This window comes from Solanum lycopersicum, chromosome 11 (assembly GCF_036512215.1).
Source record: "Solanum lycopersicum chromosome 11, SLM_r2.1".
Classification (NCBI taxonomy): Eukaryota; Viridiplantae; Streptophyta; class Magnoliopsida; order Solanales; family Solanaceae; genus Solanum; species Solanum lycopersicum.
Window position 1 is genome coordinate 38,741,152 of NC_090810.1, and position 7,988 is coordinate 38,749,139.

Genomic DNA, 7,988 nt, shown 5'->3' on the forward strand with positions numbered 1-7,988 from the left:
ATATTAATTATTGTACTAACAATTGCATTTTTTAAAATTCTTTTTGTAAATTTAGTATCATTTGAAAAGAAAGATTTTTTGAAACTTGCACTTGTCGTTCTTCTTCCATTGCTTCCATTTCATCATCACTATTCTCACCAAATATTTCATCTATTTGGTCTTCTATTTGGCTACTAAATAGTGATAGTCCGGTGTTTCTTCTTTCGGCATTGACCAATCTCGAAACAACACCGATATTTCCAAAATGTCCTTTGCTAATGAATATTGATGATCTTCAATCATAAATCTCGCCACACTAAAGGCCTACTCCGAAGCGACATATGATGCTTGAATCGCTAGCACATCTCGAACAATCCTAGCAAGGGTCGGAAATTGATTTTCACGATTCTTCCACCATACTAATATTGGAGGTTGAAGTTGTCCTTCTTCATGCCTAATCTTTTCCTGTGCCTGATTGAAATATAAATCAAAATCATTATTAGAAGATTCAAGCTCAAGATATTCATCCATCCAATCATCCGTATCATCACTTTTAGGCTTATAAGATGGAGGTTCAACTATTAGAATATTTATTTTCATAACTTTATATGCATTATATAAATCTCTAACTTTTGTATAAATGCTATTTTACATTGTTCAACACTAGAAGTTTCATCATCTTTAATTTCTAAATTTACATAAATCTTTTCAACCATTCTTTCAATGCCTCTTAATTTATTATTTGGGTTGAAAGTAGTAGCAGTCAAATAGATTTGAGGAATAGGAAAAAAAATATTTTTGAATTTATCAATCATAAAAGCAAGTGAATCTTTAAATTGATCTTTTCCTTTATATTTTGCAAATTCAGATGAAATAGCACAAATATTTACTAAAACAGAAGAAATAGTAGGATAATATTGACCAGAGCATGCATTTGTTGCTCTATAAAAAACACTTAAAAATTCAACAAGTTCTTTTGTGTTTTGTCAATCTTCAAAGCCAATTCTTAAACTCAGGTCCGCATTATGAGCATTAAAAATTAATTGTATCGTTTCTTGATAAATATAAGCAACTTAAAGCATTTCAAATAAAAAATTTCATCTAGTGCATACTTCTTTTGGAACTTTTCTATATGCAAGTCCACATTCATTACAACGATTTTTAAATTCTGTAATTCTAGCTTTTACTTTAGCTTTAAAAATTCAATTACAAGCAAGTCTAATTTTTTCACAAGAAACTCCAAATTGAGAAATATCATCTTTTACTATTAAATTATAAACATGTGCAGCACACTTAATATGAAAACAATCAGTACCAATTGGACAAAGTCTACTTTTTACATAATCAACGGCTATTAAATTATCAGAAGCATTATCTAAAGTGACACTCATTATTTTATCACATATTCCATAATATTGAAAAATACTATATAAGAATCGATTTTAGTTTCTTCAACATATTTATACGCTAATACTCGTTTATGCATGTTCCATTCATGGTCAATCCAATAGACAGTAAGTGTAAAATAATTGTTACCATTAGGACTATGTCCCATATCAGAAGTAATAGATAATCTACCATCATAATAAACAAATAAACAACAAAGAAAATGATAATATTCTTTTTGATATTTAAAAAGATCACTTTTAATTGTATTTCTTGGAATACCTTCATAATCTGGGTTATATAATTCTCGAATATAATGAACAAAATTAGGATGTGAAGGAATGAAAAAGGCAAACCACAACAACAACCATTTAGATAATTCTCTACGATCTTTTTCTTTACTCTACATGCGGTGTGTGCTTCGACTAGCCGGATTGGACATATTTAATACACCTTGAACCATATTAGATCCTCCAACACCCATAGAACTTTCGGATATGGCTGTTCTATTTCTATTAGCTCTTTCTATATCATCTAGGAGAGCAAATTCTTTATTACACTTTCGTAAATGTGTTCTTAGTCGTCCCGTTCCCCCTTATGCACTCGTAGTTACATGTTTCATTGCCAATTTACATTTAGTGCAAGTAACAGTAGTTTTTGCCTCATTTTTTATCAAAAATTTTCATACTAAAGATCTTTTAACACTTATGGGGGTGACATTTGAAAAAGTAGGTAAAGGGGGGACTTAGGTAACCGGACTAGTAGGGATAGGGGTCTCTTCATCTTCCTCATTTATTTCTACTTCTTCTTCTAATTTTTCTTAAAATTAGTATAATGTCTATTTAAAGACTCATGATCTACTTCATTTTCGAAATTAAATTCAATAGGTCCTGGTGACGTAAAAAAGTTTCATTAACACGAGTAAAATCACTAGTATTAACAAATCTAGGTGGCAAGTTTTTAGAACTAGAACTCCTTACTCCTCCCTTATTATTTTTTTAATTCCGACATTGGTCTTTTACCACTATTTCTTTCCGAATTCATGTTCAAATTTAAAATCATTAAAAATTATGAAAAACAAGCAAAATAATATAATAAAAGAAATATAAAAACTTAATTAATAAACAATAAAAAATTAAAGTTGAAAGTTGGAACGAATGTACCAAACGTCTACGTAAAAGTAGACGTATAACCAAAGCCGGATTTGAGAGATGCCTATTGTAGCTTCCGAAATTCAAACTCCAACTCAATATCAAAATATAATAATTAATTATTTATGAGATATTTAAAATTGAGATTTGAGAGATTGTATAAAATGTATAAGTAGTGAATTTGTGATTTAAAATGGGAAAAGAGGGTATATTTATAGTGTAAATGGGTTAGAAGGGGGTGGGGGTGTCATTTAACCGTTTTGGGACCCATCCCAACGGCTAGAAGGGCCCAACGGTCGAAAATAATGGCTACCTTAAAAAAATTAAAAAAACGAGTGATCGGACTGGTCCGGAACCGGTTCTTACTGAACCGGTTCAATTGGATAAAAACCGAGAACCAATTTGGTATACTGGCAGACTGGTTTCTTACATGTTCAACCAGTACCGGACGGACCGGTATGAGAACCGGACAGGAACCGAACAGGACCGGGTCAAACCGGTCAATTTGCCAGCCTTAGTGGCTAGTTGTTTGACCATTAAAAGATAAAAGAGTTGGTCAGCCCTCGTGTTCCGAGGACCATGTCATATTTACTTTGCTTTCGTATGTCTTTAGTTTTTGAATGTTGTGCATGGTGTATGGGTTACGTCCCTACGACTTCTTAGAGATGTTAGAACTATTTGTCGAGACTATAAGTAGACTTTCATTTTATATTAAAAACTCTTTTATTGATATGGAACTTCTTACCTGTACTTCTTGTATATTGTATTATGTTGTACTATATGTATGTCAAGTGACTTATGTAGAGCCTCTCTGGGTCTTATAGTCATGCCTCGAAGTTACCCCATGATGTGGACACGCGAACAAGGGACCTACGATTACGAGTGACCCCAACCTAACCCTGTTGGAATATCATTAACATACTTAAATATTTACTAAAATAAGGGAACACTATGTGGAAGCTTAAAACATCATATAACGTATATGATGGGGAATACCCATTACTATCTAAATAAATAAACTGTGAGTTTAATAGCAACTGAAATATCAAACTACCAAGCTAAAACTGAATATAACTGTTACACATTCAAAGTGATCTAGGTTGAATTAAATCCTAATATGTCGGTTATGAGTTTGTTAAGTCCTAAAATGACTAAATATAGTTTTTAGAGGCAATCTCTAAAGTTTGGAAGTGTTTGGAGGTCAAACGTCCAAGACATTCGAAAGTTTAACCTTGAAATGTGCTTGTGTGTCTTAGTGTGTATTGGCATGTTTTATATGTTGTTTGGAGTTCAAATTGTTAGGATAGGTTCCTAACATCTATACGAGCTAGTTTAGCATGAAAACATTCGGGCAAAACTCCTCAAGGACCAACCAAAGGGTCCTTGAGGAGGAAAGCCTTGGGCTAGCAAACTGCCAAGGGCAGCAACATTTGCTCTTAGTTGGAACCACGCGGACTTGGTTCATGGAGGGATAAAAGTTTTTCCGCATCGTGGACACAAGAGGACTCCACTTTTTTGGAATTTTATTTTCAAAAAGCATGCGGGAGCAGCTACATGTCGCGGACTTGTTTTCCGATGATAATTCCAAAAATTTAAGTTGAGTTTGACTTGGTTAAAAGGTTCTATAAGGGCAGGGTTCTTTTGGTTATTTTGGGGACTAACTGTAGATGGTTATTGAACCTTTTTGAACCCCAATTCGCCATTCAAATCAAAATCCTCAAGTCCAAAACAAAATTTTTCCATATCTTCTCTCCAATAGCCTCCATTGATGAAGCTTTGAAGCTCCAAGGAAGAAGACATATTTTTCAAGTTTTCTCCATAAATTTAGTTGTATTTTCTTCACAATTAAGGTATGTTCCTTCATCCTTGAATCCTCCTTCTTCAAGGAGTCAATTCCAATGATTTTCAAAGATGATCCAAAACATGAATTCTTCTAAATTGAATTCTAGCCATGGGTTATTGCATAAAACGATTTGAAATAACGACTTATGATTGAATTAGTGTTAATTGAATGATTTTACATCAAAATTTCTATGAACCCATGCAAATCATGAAATCCTAATTTTGGCTCTAATGTGGGTGATTTGATCATGGCTTGATCTTACTGAATTATTATGTAGATTGTATTGGGCTATTGATATATGTATGAATTATGTTAGAATTGTATATAGGATGTCCCAATTTGATGATTTTTTATATTGGGTCCTGTTGGATTCATTGTATATTGCAATTATTGGATTGAATTTGTGATTATAGCTATTGTTAAGAGCCTTTGTATATTGGATTGGTTGAATTGGATATAGATTGGAGTTGTTGAGATTGAATTGGTGGTATGTTGACCTAACCTTCTCTATATTGTGTAGTATAGGTGTTTCAATTAAGATGTTTGGTATTGTCCACTTATGGTGGCGGTGCTTGCGTGCTATACTTGTGAATTTGTAGCCTCGTCGGCTTACTTTATGAAATAAGGTATTATCACGTTATCTCTTGATATATGATCTTTGTGAAGGTCTATATGAGTTTGTGTATCCATGAAGTTATATATGTGTTCTCCTAATTGAATATAGGTGATCATGATAGGCTATAGTGATGTCTTCATATGTGTATGCTTTAAGTTGAAGTATAGTGCTTCCTAATTGACTACATGAGACTTGTGATGGATTATATAGATGTTCTATAGTGTGTAGGGTGACTTATAAGTATGCTGAGTTGACTTAATGTGCCACTTGAATGATATTGTACATATGTTAAGATGATAATGAAGTGTGTCATGTTTTGGTAGACCTATGTCCCTTACTTGATACATGAATAATGTGAATATGACTCTTGAATAGTAGGCTAAAGGACCTTTTTCATGAATGTTTATGTATGAATGGAATATGATATTGAATGTAGTAAAGAAAGATATTTATGTGGAACCTTTTAGAAAGAAGGTTATGATATCCTTGAAGTTGAAAGTCGTAATGGTATCATTCCCGTGTGAATGGTGAACTTAGGGTTAGTTGGCTGGAACGACATGAAATCATCCTTAGAAAAGTCATTAAGCTATCTTGTTAACCATTGTAAGGCATCCCTAGGGGACCTCTTTGGTAAGGTGTATTATTATTTAGTTATGAACAAGATATAATACCTCTTCAAATGCTCCTTTATTGAATTACTCTATCAGAACAAAGGCTAGCACCGAGTGAGTATGCTTGGGAAGTAGCTCTACTTAAGAAGGAGGCTAGAATACAAAGAGACCCTTGATATTCCTTAACTATGTGCCGACGTGGGATGTGTCCTTATTCTACCATTGGAAAGTAGAACACCCTTTTGTTGGAGTAGGTTATGACTCCGGATTCCATGCCTAGCTAGTATGGTCTATGTCGATATTGCCTATTCTCATGGGATACATGCTAGTGTTGGATAAGTACTATGAAGTTTAGGTAGTGGAATGAGACGTTATCTAGACATTACACGATTAGGCTTTGAAAATATTAGTGTGTGAGTTCCCTAGGTCTTCTCCAGACCATTATGTAAAAGTCCTTAATTGTTGAATGTCTCTTAAATGGTATAATGAACACAATGACTTAAATAAAGGTATGTCAATGAAAAGGTATATGTCTAGAGTAGCTTTGAGGATTGCTTAGGTAGGCTTGGAGAGGGTGTATGGGCATTCTCTTCATGTCTTGCTTAGATGAGTCTTAGAGAAATTCTAAGTAGGAAGTTAAGTTAATGGAATGTGAATAATCTTATCTTAGGTAGTATATAGTATCTCTTTGGTGTGTGTGAAGGGATTGTATGGGTGGTCACTTCATAACTCACTCAAGTGAGCCTTAGAATCACCTTTCATAGTAGGGTCTCATGTTTATGTGTTTTGAAGTGCTCTTGATATTATATTGTGGAATGTGACTCAAATGTGAAGTTTGTGTTATATGTTGTTCTATCTTATGTTATGAAGTTTTACTCAAAAGAGCATATTTGATATAAATGCCCGTTCCTCATGATTTTATGCATTAAGCCATACTTAGTACATGCAATGTACTAATTCCATACATATTGTCTATATCTAAAGTTGTAGGTGGAAGGTGAGAGTCATCTTGAAGAAAAACTTGGAAACTAGGACTCTTTCAAGCAAAGTTGGGGTATGTCCTCACTTGATTCGAGGACAATACTATTTCTTCATTTTTTTCATTAAAAGTATTCTAATAGACTAAAATTTCTATGTTTCGATTGTATGGGCCGTGTCCCAAGATTATCCATTTGTCTAAGTTGGAAACGTTGAGATTTAGCCTTATTCCTTATGTTTTCTATGAAAGATGTTTTGAAATACTATTTAGTGCAAAAGGTTTTAATTCCGCACTATTTTTCATACATATATGCAATGAACGATGTCAAAGGTCTTGTACAAGACCTCTGAGAGGTCAAGTATGCTGTGTGACGATTCGAGAATGCCTTAGTTTCTAAGGAGCACTCTCGGGTCATAAAAAACTTGTAGAGTCTTGTTCATCGGTGTGAGTCACGACACATCTATGAGCGAGAGGCTATAGGACGATAGAGTTTCCCTTCTTTCTGTACTCTTGTGTCGTGCCGTCGAGTTAAAAGTTATGAGTGTCCTTCTTATTGCTTTTCCTTGTTTTTATAGGAGATGACTACTAGAAAGATGGCCGCTAAAAGGTTGGAAGAGGAAGGGGTGCATGAGGAAGTTCCCCAAGGTGTACTAGCTCCACAAGGAGTTCAAGTTCCCTCAAGATGCTCAAGTTCCTCCACAAGGTGATCAAGTCCCTATTTAAGGTGAATGTAATGAGGTTCTGGTGGTTCCCCCAGACATGAATTATTGGGAGATTAAGAATGCTATTCTTACCCTAACCCGGTCTATGACTACTCATGTGACTAGATATATTGGACCTAGGGTGAATGCTTTGAAGTGTACCATGACCTCTTGGTTGAGAGACTTTGTGAGGATATATCCTCCTATCTTTCTTGGATATAAGGTGGGAGAGGATCCCCAAGAGTTTCTTGATGGTGTGTATAAGGTGTGGAGTGCCATGGAGGTGACTTCTAGTGAGAAAGTGGAGTTAGCTTCGTACCAATTGAGGGAGGTTGCTCAAGTATGGTACATTCAATGGAAAGATAATAGGCTGGTTGAGTCGGGTCCCATAGAGTGGGAAGAGTTTAAGGAGGCTTTCTTAGAAAAGTACTTTCCCCATGAGAGGAGGGGGGTGAAGGTTGAAGAGTTCATTAACCTTAAGTAAGGTAATACCCATAGAATAGTCTGCTAAGAGCATCTGCTACTACATTCGCCTTACCTGGATGGTAAAACACATTCATATTAGTCCTTGAGGAACTCTGATGAAGATTCAACTCTTTCTGATTACTGAAGGCTCTTATGGTATGTGAACACATCTATGTGAATACCATAAAAGTAATGTCTCCAGATTTTTAGGGCAAATTAAATGTGACGGCTGCAAGCTCGAGATCATGAGTCGGATA